The 14,610-nt window shown below is 38.2% G+C and overlaps 1 long non-coding RNA gene across 1 annotated transcript in view; it reads right to left on the bottom strand.

The window, feature by feature from the left end:
- Nucleotides 1-865: 865 nt before the first annotated feature.
- The window catches only part of LOC307162274, a 57,432-nt gene continuing 43,687 nt past the window's right edge, over nt 866-14,610 (bottom strand). Inside the window, exon 3 of the long non-coding RNA XR_013821893.1 lies at nt 866-959. This is a non-coding gene — a long non-coding RNA (uncharacterized lncRNA). The remainder of the gene's footprint in view (nt 960-14,610) is intronic.

The following is a 14,610-nucleotide window of genomic DNA, read 5'->3' as shown; positions in this document are numbered from 1 at the left end:
TAGACCATGCGCTGGGTGCGCCGACCATTTTTCCCAGCATTAAACTAGCAAAAGTGGATTCGGACACGCCCTAAGTGAACTTGCGCCCTGCGCTTTAGACCATGCGCTTAGATCGTTAAAATAGGGCCCTTGCTATTTAAACAACGTGGCGCAGGACGTGAAAATGCATCGATATCTAGAAAAAACATTTGTGTCGCGCCTGGCGCTGCATTGCACCAGGTGTATGAATGTGCAAACAATGACAATCAAATTCAGGGACTGGATTTCTAAACACACACCAAAACAATTTTTTTTTACATTATATTATATTTAAATCAATTAAAATAGAAAACCATAATTTAAATTGTGATAATATTTCACAATTTTACTGATTTTTTTCTGATCAACTGCAAGCTTGGTGGACATAAAAATCTTATTCCAAAACATAAAAAATCATAATGACCAAAATCTTTTGAAGATTTTGGGCTTTTAACAGAAGAAACTTTTCTCATGGGCAAACCACTTTTCCTATTTCTATGGTACAAGTAGAAGTGAAAGAGGGTATCGCAGTGTGTGTTTGTGTTTTTATCACCTAAGAAAATTCTGCCTGCCCCTATATATCACTTATGCCAGAATTCACTACTGCAGCAAACACATTATAAATTGTGCAATCAATTTTAATACTTTTCTCCTGCACCACTGGGTCGCTCCCTCAGGCTCTGTGCCCTGGGCTTAAGCTTCAGCATGAGGAGACAGTGTCGAAGAAATTATTACATATGCATCTGAGTATTGAAAGACAAAGAGAGAAAGAAAATAGTACTGGTAAGTGGAAAAACATATACCGAGAGGGCTGGTTTCCTCCAGATCTAGCACAGCATCCACACAGCCACAGTCTTGGGAGAGAATCCAGACTCACAACACCTGCAACCGGCTGCACAAGCACCACGGGGTCTGCAGAGATGCAGCAAGACATCTGGGAACTAATGAAGCCACAGATGAGCTAAATGTTAATTAAAGTTTCAGTAATAAAAATCCATATGGTGGCCTACTGATTAGCACACTCAAGATACACTTGAAGAGTTTCATTATACCAGTACAAGGATGTTACCGAGGTTTCTCTTTGCAAAAGCACGGGAGCCATCGGGGGAAAGTCTGATCCGAAGCTTTAGTGCTTTATGCCGTGGAGGGGGGCTTATATATATGCTCATAAAACTTTTTTATGTTCATATTTCTTCAAAAACACATCAATGTACTTTAAGATAATAGCACTTATTCTTGCTGGGAACGCTGTGCAGAAATTATGTTCAAATTTTGGATTTGTGAAATAATTTTTCCAACCTCTATCAGAGCTTGACAAAAGTGTTTTGGAATATGGAAGCATACTATAGACAAAATACGAAGAGTTCAGATGCAAAAGCCTCTAAGTGCCATCTGAAATTTTCTTCTAGAATGATCATTTTTATCAAGCTTGTATATTTAAGTTCAGTCATTTCACTTAAATGGCAGTGCAAATTACCTATTAATTGTCATTTAAGTGAAATTACTGAACTTAAATATACAAGCTTGATAAAAATGATCATTCTAGAAAATTTCAGATGGCACTTAGAGGCTTTTGCATCTGAACTCTTCATATATCCAATCCTAAAGTGATTAAGGTTTGACTTGTTAGCAAATGGCTCCTGCTGATAGATGCCATAACTATACTATTCTGGGGACGATAAGCATCTTTCTCCATTGACAACCATTCAAAAAGAAGCTGTGTATTTTGACAAAATAAAAAAGGTCCTCCATCTAGAAAACAGAGATCTATGCAATTTGTAATGTTGTTGAGTTCATTTCCTTTGTGGTCACAGTGATATAATCACAGATTGCAGGAAAACATTATTTAAATGGGGAAAAGGAGTGCTGACGATTCATATTGAGATTCATTTCACCAGCTGATGCTGACTAGGCAGCAATTCTCACTAGAACCGCAGGTGTAATGCCATCCAGTCGTATAAAATGATTTCACTTTATGCCTTTGCACTCTGTTAAAACTACTATCACAAAGGAGATTTTGGTAACGCTTTACAATCAGGTTTAATTTGTTAACATTATAACTGACATGAACTAACAATAAGCAATCCTTCTACAACATTTATTAACAGTTAGAAAATATCTCACATCCAATCAAACTTATATCAGCTTGGTATACTGTGAGCACTTACAAAGAAATCCATTCATTACAAGCAGCCTGACATGGGCAGATGGCAACTGGTTTAATCTTTTCACCCCAGAATCCTAGGCAGCCTCAGGTTTCCACAGAGGCAATCATACGCACTGAGGGATGGGATAATTGCCATTGATGGCAGCCAACCTTCCAGAGACAGGCCTCATAGTTTCACAAATAGCACAAACTGACTCGATGGTCAAGGGCTCAAGCCAAAGTTTCAGACAACAATCCAGCTGGCTGGCTGATGGAAGATAATTATAAAGTCTCTGTGAATGATGTCCACAGTCCAAAACATCCGGTTACCATTGGTATATACAGTGGCCGCAAAAATTATTTGGACATTTTTGGACTCTTAGCGCCACCCTTTAAAATGGATGAATCTCATTGCATCACATATCAAAATATTAAACCAAGTGCACCTGCAAACAAATGATACTAGATATATTCTCAGAACTAAGAGTTTTAACCAGATGCTGTCAAGGTGACTTTTAGTGGATGTATGAATTAAATATGAATAATTCACTGACGTACCAATGCATATATTATTTTATCATTTTGTGTCTAACAAAATTATTTTATTTTTTTGTGAAATTTTGCTTGAAAAGTGTTTAGTGCTTTATTTTCATAAAGTGCACAATAAACACAGGCATAACGCAAGCCACAGGAAGTGAGGAAAAAGAAAATCATAGCCCCCCAAAAAAGCAAATGATGCAATTAAATACAATCATTATTTTTAACACATTAAACAGCCAACGTTAATCTTTTTTTATATTATATCACATTATATTATATTATATTATATTATATTATATTATATTATATTATATTATATTATATTATATTATATTATATTATATTAGAATATTACTATACATTCAGTCTGCATCCAGTCAAGTGCCATAATGATGGTTGTGAGCAGCTAAATTGCTGCACGCTAATAATTACAACTAAACTGAAAATTGGACCTAAGAGTCCTCAAGTGTTGTTCAAATGAAAGAAGATTCAGATGACAGCTGTTTATTCCTGTAAGTTATGGTCTCACATGGACCCCCAGAGAGCTGTCAGAAAAGAATGGTATCATTTCTCCTAACGGAGCAGAAATGACTCATTAAAAGCTGATGACATGATGGTGATGAGTGCAAGGCAGTGGTCCACTCTCTCCCAGAATGCCGAGCTGCAGTCATTAGCAGGGAGGTTGGGCAGGCTGAGGAATGAGGTCACTGTGTTCCAGGGTTGAGCAGAGCAGAAGGAGGAGAGCCACTCTGGCCAGGACCATAATGAGCACATTCAATGGTTTTGTGTGCAGCCTTTCACACTTTCTCTCTGTCTTTCTGAATTCTCACACACACCCAGCACCCACCCACACACATGCATTTATTTATTTATTTTTTTACTGAGAAATGAGGGATCTAGAACTATTTTTCTGTTTAGGTATAAATAAATATATTTTTTCATAAATGGCATTTTATGCATTTTGCATGAATTTGCAAGCCAAGATACGAGTCCACATAGCGAAATTGTGAATCCTATGCTGCTCAGTGACATTTTTCGAAAGTCAAGGTTTGGCCTTTTAAAACTATAGGTCTGAAAGAAATCGTACTGCACCAGATTACTAAAAATGTATGTTTTTATAAGAAGGCAGAACGCTTAGAGCTGTATTTACGCAGTGTTCACTGTTCCCTTGCTGCAAGACAAACAGCAGAAGTTTATTTCACTGAAATTCATTCAGTTGAAATACAATTTCATCAAAACACATGCACACACGCACATGCACGCACACACACACACACACACACATATATACTGTATATATATATATATATATTCTATCATGTCAATTTTGAAGACTTTAAGCATGGTAATGGATATGACAATGTTAATGTATTACTGCACAGGAACTTGCCACTGCTAATACAAACACCGATATGTTGCTGTAGCATGTAAGACATACTGCTGCTGCACAAACAGCATATATAATATTTCCCAGAGCATATTTATACAGGTGGAGGTGGTGGGTTTCAGAGCGCACTGCAAACTGCTATAGTAAACTCTAGCAAACCAGCTTTTTAAAAGTTGAGCAGCAAGCTCATTGGCTGCAGATGCGTCATGATCCAATCAGCTTGTGTAAACGATGTAAATGTCATCAGGAGAGTTTCAGAGTTTCCTGAAAACTTCGATATAGTGATGAAAACAGTCCTTGTTCTCTTTGCATTGTGCAGTGCCCTTCAGACTAAACATATATCTGCCCTGTGTGATTTGGAATCTCTGTTTAGTCCACTTTGCAGGGCACTATTGGATGATTTGAATGCACCACAGGAAATATCTATCTTGCACCAGCTTCAGATCCAGAGACCAACAAAAACACATGATTTCAGAAGTACCCTCAGGGCTGAACATTGCTGCATTGAGCAATAAAGAAGCTTTTCATCTCACGCTGGAGCTGAAGCACAATTTTAAGTGTCCCACATACAAGTATTTTCAATAAACCTTTCTTTGCTGTCTAAAAACCTATTATCACACCACTGTGAAGAGTACTCAAGGCTGGCACCAAAAACCCATATCGCTATCCAAAACAAAAACATCTTTATTTGGAATTTTAAAAACTCATAAAAACAAGAAGGTTTATGAAATTGTCACTGTATTTTTTGGAGGAAAAATTGAGCACTTATCCAGACAGAATCAAGCAGCATTAACAAAACCCACTATATCTGTGGAGTTTGAGCAGACAAACCCTCATACCTGTCAGTGCAGCATTTCACAACTCCTGACTCCTGAAATCAAGCAATATTGCATATTAAACAGGGGATTGTGTTGGTCAGTTTAACAGTCTTGTTTGAACAGGGCTGTCAATCAAAATACCAAAACATTTTACACATACTTAATGTGACCTGGACTTTTGGTTGAAATTATCTTCTAGGTTTTATGTCAGAAAATACTGCTTATGTTTCGTACCTGTGAATATGTTTGGAAATATTCAATATCCAATTGTGGGGCCTTTAAATCCAGTTTCTGCTGTATAATCGAGTGGTTTATTTAGCTATAATGACTGGCTGACTGTACATTATTTTGATACTCACTAGATAAATAAATAAATACATACATAGACAGTTTAAATTTTTTTATAATCTTACCTGAATATTATCTCAAAGCTTTTGTAAAAAAGAAAAAAGAAGCAGACCAATCAGAATCTAGTGTTCCAGAGAACCTTGTAATACACAAATTTCATTAATTCATAGCTTTTTTTTGTGTGATTGCTTCTAGTATACAAGGAATGAAAATTGTATCTCCATCTGCTGTATAAATATTTTTCAAGGTTTGCATTTCTACATCAAAACGCTTTATATGCTTCAAAGAAGAAAGTATGTGACCCAGTATTTCTGTTATATTGCGATTCCTGCAGTACGTCAAAAAAGGGGAATATCAATAAGAAATCCATAATAAACCATCCACCATATAAATATAGTCAAGTCAAGTCAAGTCAAGTTTATTTATATAGCGCTTTTCACAACATAGGTTGTATCAAAGCAGCTTCACAGTAATAAATTAAAACAATACATCAATGTTTGTTTCTAGTGGAACGTCCACGTTTGGTAATGCTGATCAATGGTATCGTTGATTGATTAATTCAATTAAATATCCCCAAATTTCCCCAACTGAGCAAGCCAAAGGCAACAGTGGCAAGGAACCGAAAAACTCCATCAGGTGACCTAATGGAGAAAAAAAAACCTTGGGAGAACCCGGGCTCAGTCGGGGGCCAGTTCTCCTCTGGCGTTTATGAACTAGAGACCGGATTTAACTGTAAGATTAAAAGTATTATATAAATGCCTGGCTGAAGAGATGCGTCTTTAATCTAGTTTTAAACTGGGAGAGCGAGTCTGAGCAACGAACAGTATCCGGAAGACTATTCCAGAGTTTTGGAGCTAAATGTGAAAATGCTCTCCCTCCTTTGGTGGATCTGGATATCCTAGGTATGACCAAAAGCCTCGAATTTAGTGATCTTAAAGAGCGCGATGGATTATAGGGCAATAGAAGATCGGTTAAATAGACTGGAGCTAAGCCGTTTAGGGCTTTATAAGTCAGTAGAAATACCTTGTAATTAATACGTGACTTTATAGGTAACCAATGTAGTGATGATAAAATTGGTGTTATATGATCATATTTTCTTGATCTAGTAAGAACTCTAGCGGCGGCATTTTGAACTAACTGTAGCTTGTTTATTAAGAATGCAGGACAACCGGCTAATAAAGCATTACAGTAATCTAGTCTCGAGGTCATGAATGCATGAACTAACTTTTCTGCATCAGAAACTGATAGCATGTTACGTAGCTTAGCAATGTTTCTAAGGTGGAAAAAGGCTGTTTTTGTAACATATGAAATATGATTTTCAAAAGACAGGTTGCAGTCTAGTATAACACCCAGGTCTTTTACTGTAGAGGATAAAGTAACAGGACATCCTACTATGTTAAAGTTGTATTGTGAGAGGTTTTGTGGGCGGTTTTTTGAACCGATAAGTATTACCTCTGTCTTGTCTGGATTCAATAAAAGGAAATTGCGCGTCATCCAATCTTTTATATCTTTAACACACTCTGTCAATTTGGATAATTTAGCGTTTTCAGCGTTTTCATATAAATATACAGTATATTTATATGTTATCCTTGACAGCTAAGAGACTAAGGATTCAATCATTTAAATTTCAAGGTTGAAAACGGCTGAATGGTATGTAAGAAAAAGTATGGGGACATTTTCACCCATCTCTTGAATTTAAATGAACCGATCTCGAACTTGATTGCAACATTACATTGCCTAATATAATTACACCACTGGTAATAAGTTACATGACCAGTTTGACCGGTATGAATGAGGAATTTGTTTGAATTCTTAGTCATGTCTGATGAAGGCAAACAATTTTTAACTCAACAAATAACTACCTGATTAAAATCTACTAACACTGACAAGAGAAAAAAAATGTTAATTAGCAACTCAGAATGTTGTGATGATTAAAGCAATGATGCTGCGACCTGCTATTCCATTAATACCTCATGTTTGGATGGAAAAAGACACACAAAAAAAAAACACAGGTTTAAGTGGATACACAGTCAGGGGAGCATTTCAAAATCATAATGCTTTGTCTGATATGAGTAATTACACAAGAGAGATAGCAATTAAAGAATGTTATCTCCCTTCTCTACTTTCCTTTTCTCTTCTTCAATCACTTTTAATTGAAGTCAAGAGGTTTGAGAAAAGAAGGTAGGGAGAATGAGGAGGAGGAGGCTAAGTGATTTGCAAAATGAGTTTTAATAAGATTAAAACAATTAAGAGTTCAATAACGGAATTGATCTCAAAGTGTATGGCTTTATTCTTTTTTTTGCTTGCTTTCTTTGTTCTCTCTCAAATACAGAAATAGGCACTAAAGTCACTCTCTGACCTTATCATGCACTGCTGTTTTACCACTGTGAGATTATTGTTTGTATTTGTAGGCTTCTGTTTGGGAAAGTCGATGTGAAATGCATGAGTTATTCATAATGTGCCACACCAGGTCCATTTGGGAGCACAGAATGAGTTTTAAGCAAATTGTGTGTTATTTACTTGTCCTCTCGCTAGTATTGTGTTGAGCCAGCGGATGGCACAGAGTGCAGTAAGTGTGCTGTTTAGCTCGTTATTTAATAGCTCTCCCAGGTGAGGAGGAATTAATGCAGATTTACGGACAGGGTTGGAAAGGCACACGGACCACCTCTGCTCTAGTAGCTGGAGTTTGGAAGCCAGTCAGTTTTAGTGTGGAATTAATAACAGGGTGACGATGCCAATCTAGTCAGTCTTTTACTTACAAATGTTAAAAACGCAGAAATGTAAAAACTAAAGTTTGCTAAAGAATGCTAAAACTATCTCAAACCAAACAAATTGATTTTTGTTAATTGATTTTTTTTATTCTATTTTGTTTTTGTTGTTGTTGTTACTAGTATTAATAAAATTACCACACACTGTAAATCTTAAATCCATGAAGTCATTAAAAAAATAACCCTTTTCACATTTACTGTGTAATTTGGGTCATCATTGAGTAATAGTTGGGTTACCATTTGCCCTAATAGCAAAATAAAAAAAAATCCAAATAATTTTTATGACTTTCCAAAAGAGGAAAACCATATTGAGAGATTGATTACTTTGGTCAGAGAGAGAAAGATGTCAAATTTGCCATCATTCTCTCAGCTGCTGTAAAAACACTCACTCAGTAATTTAATTTAATGCCAAGGTAAGCAAAAAGAAAGTATGTTAAAAGTGATATAAATGTATACATTATTATTTTATAACATTTAAAATATAAAAAAAGTTACATTTACAATGTTTTCTAAACGTGTCATCACAGTCTGTGGAAAGGGTCCATTAATTAAACCTTATCTAAATTGCCATGTTTTGGAATCCTAACTCAAATATCTATGTTCCTTAAATTTCTTTGGCATAAAAATCCATAAAATATCATTTTAAGTAGCTACTTAAACTCAAAATGAAGACTGTGGACGCAGCTAACAGGGAATGTTCTCAGAACTTTGCTATGTCCGGCTTATGTTCTGTTGTTGTTTTCTTATTTGGATTTTAGCTTTGTTCTGTTCTCTGTGTTGCTGGTTCCTGTTTTCATTTCCTGTCTTCCCTATAGTTGATCATGGCTGCATCTGAAATCTTAGGCAGCTGACTTGTTGCCTCGCTGCATTATCAGGCAATGACTCAGCAGGCAGCGTTTGCACACGAAGGTACCTTACAAAACTGATTTCGGACAGACTTCTGAGGCAGTGTAACGGTTTAATGATTTACAGCAAAATAAAGCGAGCTTTGGTGAGAACTAAACAAATATTGAATTACTACAATAGTAAATTCTGACTAGAAATTGCATCAAAAGTGGAAAACGTTGGTCAAAAACCTACATCTACAGGCAAATTGACCACCAACCATAACTTTCAACTTTATTTTTTAGCTCACAGAATGGAAAGCACAGGATTGTGGGATATCAAAGGCAGTGAAAGATATTGCCTTCAAAAATGTATCAGATGACAGTATCTCAGGAGACAGTAAGTGAAGCTAACATTGGGTTCAGATGTGAGTTGATGCCTTCCATCACCCTCTGAAGGCAGCATTTATTAAGCTTTAAGACGCAGACCTATACCTCTAAATGGGGTAATATTAGAGGGGAAACCATAATGGACATTATCGAGTGCACTCATTCAATCCCACAATGCACTGCAATAATGAGTATAGAACCACATATAGAATACCCATAATGCAATGTGCCAGTCACGCCCAGTGAATTCCCGCGTCTCTCTCGCCAGAAGATGGCGTTCGCAGCTTAATCATCCATCCATCCATTTTCCAAACCGCTAGTCCAATGTGGCAACAGCGTAATATCATACAGGCATCAATTCCTTTTTAATTGATTATTAAATTGTTTAATTAAGGTTTATACATGCTAGTTTCCATGACAGAGTTCAAGATAAAAAAAAAATATTACACTGGAGCAGCCAGTTTGCTAAGTTTCAAACAATTATTAAACAGCAAGCACAAAATATGCAAAAGCGGCACCCCTTCCGACCGACACAGTGTCTGAATTCACTCACTCATTTTCATTCACTCACTGATAGTGGAGTAATGTAGGGAATAGTGATTGAAGATTTCAAACACAGCCGTATTGTCACAGTGTCTGGTTGTGTATCCCTGGTGTCCACTAGAGGTCCTCTTCCCCACGGTGTCATCCTATTCATGAACTGCATTCCCCACAATCCTTGTCTGTACCAATCACTGTTCATTGCACTCAGCTGTTCCCCGTCATCATTGTACCGAGCTGTTCCCTGTTATTGAAAAAAAAAATGCTAGCCTGTCTAGTGTTTGTTACGGATTCCTTGTCTATTATCATGACACTTCTGTTCCCTGTGTTTCCTGTTTGTGTTCTTGTTTTTGGATGGATTTATGATGACGACTAATTGCCTGGACTGGATTTATGCTTACGGAATTCCCCAATAAAATAATTACTGCACTTGGATCTTCCCTTTTCCCGTTCCTTCGAGTGTGGATCGTGACAGAAGGAATCCGTCACTACAAGATCCAGCAGTATGGATTTTCGCGAGTTTTCCTCAACCACGAGGTCAGAGAGGAGGCAGCAGAGGGGGAGTTCAAGAGTTGAAGAGGTTCCCCCTCGTATGAACATTTTTCAGTGCCTGGCGTTATGGACCCGCCAGACTGAGGAGGCCATGGCAGTCAAGTCCCCTGAGCAGCCTTCCACCTGGGACAGAGAGCCTTTTAGGGAAACCCGTCTGGTCAAGTTTAGGGGAACTCGTGGAGGACGTAGGGGAGGAGATACTAGAGGTGAGCACCGACAGCATTCTCCATTTCGGTCATTCTCTGACCATGGGCCGGTGATGTTCAGCCCCGAGCGTCCTTCACTGCTGGTTCCGGTGGTCCCGAGTCCGGTGGTCCCAGTTCCGGTGGTCCTGAAACGGAGGAGGAGAAGGAAGACTCCCTCCGTGACTGTCCCGGTGGACCTTGTTCCGGTGGACGTTGTTCCGGTGGTCCCTGTTCCGGTGGTCCAGAGTCCGGTGGACCTTGTTCCGGTGGACCTTGTTCTGGTGGACCTTGTTCCGGTGGTCCCGAGTCCAGTGGTCCCGAGTCCGGTGGTCCCTGTTCCGGTGGTCCCAGTTCCGGTGGTCCCAGTTCCGGTGGTCCCTGTGCCGGTGGTCCCGAGTCCGGTGGTTCCAGTGCCAGTGGTCCCGAGTCCGGTGGTCTCGAGGCCGGTAGTCCGAAGATGGAGGAGGAAAAGAAAGGCCTCCTCAATGACTTGTCCGGTGGCTCCTAACCCAGAGACCATCCCGGAGGTGACTGCCATCCCTGACGCGCCGCTCAGGCGCCCTGCCCTGCCGGCCCTGCTCGAGCTGCTCGCCCTGCCGGCGCCACCCCAGCGACCTGGTACGTCTGCCGATCCAGAGACTGTTCACGTCACATCTGCCGATCCAGAGACTGTTCACGTCACATCTGCCGATCCAGAGACTGTTCACGTCACGTCTGTCGATCCAGAGACTGTTCACGGCACGTCTGTCGATCCAGAGACTGTTCACGGCACGTCTGTCGATCCAGTGTCTCCGGACAAGATGGCCGCCGCCGAGCCTGTGTCACCGGACAAGAGGGCATAAAACACCAAAGACCGTTCTTGTTCCCCTTCATGGACCTGGCCCTCCATCCCTCCCCCTGATCCTCCACCGTTCCACCTCCCGCCTGGACCCTTGTTTTGTCTGTTACGTCTTGGAGCGACTGGTAGCCGCTCCGTAGAGGGGGGGTTATGTCTCAGTGTCTGGTTTGTGTATCCCTGGTGTCCACTAGAGGTACTCTTCCCCACGGTGTCATCCTATTCATGAACTGCATTCCCCACAATCCTTGTCTGTACCAATCACTGTTCATTGCACTCAGCTGTTCCCAATCATCATTGTACCCAGCTGTTCCCTGTTATTCATTGTTAGTTCTTTGTTATATATGCCCTGCCTGTCTAGTGTTTGTTACGGATTCCTTGTCTATTATCATGACACTTCTGTTCCCTGTGTTTCCTGTTTGTGTTCTTGTTTTTGGATGGATTTATGATGACGACTAATTGCCTGGACTGGATTTATGCTTACGAAATTCCCCAATAAAATAATTACTGCACTTGGATCTTCCCTTTTCCCGTTCCTTCGAGTGTGGATCGTGACACGTATAGTTTCCTAGTGAGTTAATTTACTTGTCAGTTTTTGTCTATGTTATGGTGCTCTACATTTATGTTCTTCCTGAGATCTTTCCTTTTATTTTATTGTAGATGTTTGTAGTTTTGTAAATAAAATAACATTTGCTGCCCTGGATCTAAGCCTCTCTCTCTGTGCCTGCATACTGTAACAGCCTAAGGTTCTTGCAAGGTTCTCTTAATGAACAATGTTCTTCCAGTAATGTTAACAGAATGTTCTTTCAAAGTTATGGTATTCAATAATGTTCTCAAAACATTAGCACAAAAACATTGTACAATGTTCATGGAGCATTGTTATTTTTTACATTGTTTTTTCCTAAAAGGTTTTAGCTGGGCGGTCATCTAATGTGTTTTTTTAAATGTTCTCTGAACATTCTGAAACATTCCCATAATGTTTGCAAAATGATAAGATGTATGTTCTCTTTGCATTACAACTAAATTACAATTAAACATTCAGAGAACATTCAAAAATATAGCTGCGAGCAGCGATTACGGGCCCAAGCCGGTGGTGCCAGGGTGGCGGTGCCGGCGGCTTTGGCCCTCCATCGCTGCTCGCAGCTATATTTATATTTTTATATATATATATATATATATATATATATATATATATATATATATACACACACACACACATATATATATATATATATATATATATATATATATATATATATATATATATACACACACACACATACATACATATATATATATATATATATATATATATATATATATATATATATATATATATATATATATATATATATATATAAATAACTTTAAGGGACAAGACACAGATAATTTTACTTGCCTGACCTAATTAGAACAAAGAAAAAAATAAAATAAAATAATAAGTAGGGGATCACTAAATCGAGAGAATTATTCTGATTTTATGATACACTCAAAATATTCCACAACAAATCCTTTAAATGTAATGATATTCAGAACGGAACAAGAATAAAAACTTAAAAATAAACTATAAACAAAGCCAAAACGAAAAAATAAATATAATAAAAAAATTAAATTTCAAGCAATCCATGGCATGATTTATTTATTTTTTGGACTAAAACATTCTGGCTTTTTTTAAACTCAAACATAATTCTTAAATGAAATAATAATAATAATAAAAGAATAAAATGGGTTTAGTTCTGATTTCGTTGAAATCGCTCGCTCTCCGTACCTAACTTTTCCTGAATACAATCACTATTGAAACTGTGATATTGATTTCATACAACAGGTTATTAACAGTTAAAATGAAGTCATTTACATTTTAGATGCAATATTGACTGTTTTTGTTCTGTTTCAGCAGCGGAAATAGTTAAACAAAGATCACAGAAGAACGCATCTCACAGGAACGTGTTTTCTCATAACTGAATGATTCAGCATTTTGAACGAATTGGTTGACTCAAAGATTGAATGATCAATCCATAAACATCTCAGTGTTTCCCCTATAAATTTTTCCAGCAGCGGTGCTGTTACGTGCCGGAGGTTGTTACCAAGCCGCTTGCGGGGGGTCCGGGGGCATGCACCCCCGGAAGATTTTTTTTTTAATAACCCCTTAAACCATGACTTCTGGCAAGTTTTGTGGATAGAAATGGACATTTTGAGACATACATTTTGAGGCTCAAATGTAAGAAAGGGGCACTATGTAAAAAAAAAATATATATATATATATATATATATATATATATATATATATATATATATATATATATATATATATATATATATATATATGTATATATATATATTACGGCTGGGAATCGATTAAAAAAATAACTAATTAATCGCACAATTTGCTGTGATTAATCGCAATTAATTGAATTTCCTCCAAACTTGTAATCATCAATATTTAAATGTAGAATCACTAATTAAATCAAACACACAAAAAAGGGGGAAAAAAGAAAAATGTCCACACAAATTGGACAGAAAATAGCCCTATATTAAAATATAAAACATCAATATATTATTCTTCATTCAGTTCTATGCAACATACTAAGATTTAACAGATTTATTTTTGACTAATTATCAAAATAAAGTATAGTCATACAAAGCTATTATTACCAGAGTATGTGATCAGAGCAGGTAATTTTACCATGCATGGCTAACTTATACCAGCTCAGCAAACAGAAGTCTACTACTGAGAAATTTCACGTTATTTGAGCGGACTTTGCTTTTCCAGTGCGTGATCGGTACATGATTGGAGCGTTTGGGCCGTTAACCACAGAGCAGAACGCGCATCGCAAACATGGAGTGGAACATTGAGCAGAGAGCGCAGTGCGCCGACACACACTCACACACACACGGAACCGAGAGCGCGGCGCAAACACGGAGCGGAAAAGACTCGCACGTGAAGTTACTAAAACAAGCTGCGCGAGAATGAAACCTTATCGCCGAACACGGACGGCATATTTTCCATAGACAGTAAAAAAAATGGACACAGCGACACCATTATAGACTTCAACGGAGAAAAGTTCGTACCGCTTTCTCCTTTGCACAAGCGCTTGCTCGCTCTCCCGTGGCGTCTGTCGTTGCTATGCCAACCATGAACTGAGGCGCGCCTGAAAACCTTTTGATCTGTCCATGCTGAAAACGTGCGCACCGCTTTGCTTCTATTATGAGCGCACTTGCCGCGCGCCCACATTTGAAATATTTGCATGTGAACGTGAAT

This window comes from Squalius cephalus, assembly GCF_949319135.1.
Source record: "Squalius cephalus genome assembly, chromosome: 7".
NCBI lineage: Eukaryota > Metazoa > Chordata > Actinopteri > Cypriniformes > Leuciscidae > Squalius > Squalius cephalus.
This window is presented reverse-complemented; position numbering and strand designations above follow the sequence as displayed.